Source organism: Aplysia californica, unplaced genomic scaffold (assembly GCF_000002075.1).
Source record: "Aplysia californica isolate F4 #8 unplaced genomic scaffold, AplCal3.0 scaffold00598, whole genome shotgun sequence".
NCBI classification, from domain to species: Eukaryota; Metazoa; Mollusca; class Gastropoda; order Aplysiida; family Aplysiidae; genus Aplysia; species Aplysia californica.
The window spans coordinates 390,880-393,644 of NW_004797868.1; the positions used below are offsets into that span (position 1 = coordinate 390,880).

Below are 2,765 nucleotides of genomic sequence, written 5' to 3' on the forward strand. Positions count from 1 at the left end.
ATTCAAAAATTAATAACACCAATAAATAGTCAATTCTTTTTGTCGAGTTGAGTTGGTTCTATTTCGTATTTCTTATTAGTTTGTATTAGAGAAAATGAAAAAAAGGGTTAGTAAAGAATAAAAAATTGACAATACACAAACAGGAAAAAAAAAACATTCACTGGAATGAAAAGGAATGGTTGTATTTATGACATAAAATAAGCTGCACTGTTTCCACATTTTGTTGGGGTTCTTTTTAAGGAGATAGGAGGTTTTTTTGGTTTGTTTGGGGTTGTTTGTTTTGTGTTATTTTGTTGTTGTTGTTGTTGTTGTTTTGTTGGTTTTTTGGGTTTTTTTGTTTGTTTGTTGTTGTTGTTTTTTTTTTGTTGTTGTTTTGTTGGGGGGGGGGGGGGGGGGGTCGGAGACAGGTTGCATGGGTCTTTTTGAAAATGACGTTTTGTGTTCTGCTTTAGATTTGTCTGTAATACTGTCTTTAGCTTGTTAACACTTTTTTGTATTTGCTTTTACTTTGGATCTGTTTACGTGTCATTACCCTAACCACTGCACAGCGTCGACGTAGATCTCACGTCTCCTCCCACTCCACTCACTCCTTCCCCCATGACTACCCAAACCCCTCCTCCTTTCATTCCCCCTTCCCCGCACCCTCCCCCCTCTTACAACTGCTCTCCCTTCACTCCTCCCCCTTCCCCTCCCACCATTTCCATCCCAACACTCCCATGCCCCCTCCCCCTCCGCCCACAGTTAGCAGTACTGACGCCTCAGTTAATACGTCATTGGTACTGCCAATTCTGTGCTCTCGAAGAGTATTCTAAATAAAGAAGTTTTGCTGGTGCAAGAACTTAAATTCATTATATAACAATAAAGATAAACAAATTTATTCCTTTTTATGGATTTTGATCATTTGCATACGCCATACGTAATTACCGTAGGTTAGTTCGGGTTGACTACTGTTTGCGACGTAATCTTAGCACACGTTAATAAAACACAATCTAGGCATGATAGGTCAGCATTTGGTCAACTTGGTATTCACTTGCTTTACTTCTGCATTTTTTTAAGGTGTTGTTTATTAGAAATCACGAACGGTATGTAATTAGGTTTTCTTGTTAGAGTGGCTGAGGGGTAAAAACAGTTCGAGAGTGTGTAGGGGAGGGCAAAGTTTTGTCAACACAAAGGTCGTTTCTGCAAGATCAGCTCAATGTCCCTTTAGTTGTGGGGTTGAGAGAGCTGACAGTTTTTCAGCTGTCGGTGGAGAGCAAAGATAACGAACTCCAAAAATCAAACAAAAACGTAGCCTACAATGAATTCTGTTTACCTAGGTTTTAATCACATGTTTTCTATTCGCTGGCGTGTTTGTTTGCTTCTTAGTTTGTTTCTCTGTTTGTTTGTTTGTTTGTTCGTCTTTTTTTCGAATTAAAAAGTACGGCTGGGGTTTCAAAGAAAAAAGTAGGTAGATAGACACGGAGAAAGAGACAGAGGGACACAGAGAAAGAGAGAGAGAAGGGGAAAGAGAGAGAGAGGGAGAGAGAGAGAGTGACAGAGAGAGAGTGAGAGAGAGAAATAATATGTGTGCGTTTGTGTTTGTTTGTTTGTTTTGTTTGTTTTTGTTTTTGTTTTGTGTTTTGTAAGTATTTTACGACACTCGCAACTGAAAGTCATATGAGCGCACGGGACACATTAGACGTTTCCAGTTATTTCTTGTATTTCCTGAATTCGATTTGGTTTTTCTTTTTCTGTTTTTGAGTATATGTATACAAATGCGCGCGCGCGCGCGGGCGCGGGCGCGGGCGTGTGTGTGTGCCTTATGTGTGTATGTTTGTATGTGCGTGTGTGTTCCTAACGCTTGTCGTTTTTCTTTCATTCTTCTTTTTTGACGCACACACACACACACACACACACACACACACACACACACATACACACAAACGGACACATACTCTCTCTCACTCGCTCTCTCTCTCTTTCTCTCTCTTTCTCTCTCTTTCTCTCTCTCTCTCTCTCTCTCTCTCTCTCTCTCTCTCTCTCTCTCTCTCTCTCTCTCTCTCTCTGTCTCTGTCTTTCTCTGTGCCTATCTCCCTACTTTCTTTTTTTTTCTTTGTGTGTGTATGTATATATATTATATATATATATACATATAATGTGTATATATATATATAATATTTCAGTGAAAACGCGTAATCCCTGTTTCACTCAGAGAATTCACGTAATCACTGAAATAATCAGGAAATACGTGAAATCCCTGAAAAATGGTGTGTGAGAGAGGGTGACCAAAGATAGATAACAAGGCTAAAACAGCTCCTGGACATGGATCGCTGGTGTCACTATATATACATTATTGATGGTCAAAGGTGGATAGAGAGGGAATGTCGTCAGGTAGTCCAACGGTCTGTCTGTCTGTCTCTTCCGTGCCTCACTCTCTCTCTCTCTCTCTCTCTCTCTCTCTCTCTCTCTCTCTCTCTCTCTCTTTCTCTCTCTCTCTCTCTCTCTCTCTCTCTCTCTCTCTCTCTCTCTATCTATCTATTTATCTCTCTTTCTCTCTCTCTCTCTATCTATCTCTCTCTCTCTCTCTTTCTCTCTCCCCCCCCCCCTCTTCCCTCATCCCCTTACATAGTGGGGACCGGACTGAGAGAAAGGAGAGGACACTCCGGTATCTGTCCGCCGACCTGTCATAGTTCGTTAAGCGTGAATATGTGCAGAGGACAGTAAGCTGATCGTGAGCTATGTGGTTGCTAGATGCCGCCCTCCAAACCTCCAATGCCCCCCCCCCT

General features: G+C 41.3%; 1 protein-coding gene across 1 annotated transcript in view; it reads left to right on the forward strand.

The window, feature by feature from the left end:
• Positions 1-38, forward strand: part of LOC101845424 (low-density lipoprotein receptor-related protein 8) — an 18,495-nt gene extending 18,457 nt beyond the window's left edge. Inside the window, exon 4 of the mRNA XM_005107369.3 lies at positions 1-38. This exon is cut by the window's left edge and continues 1,020 nt beyond it. The gene's annotated coding sequence lies outside the window, so the exon portion shown is untranslated.
• Positions 39-2,765: the final 2,727 nt, after the last annotated feature.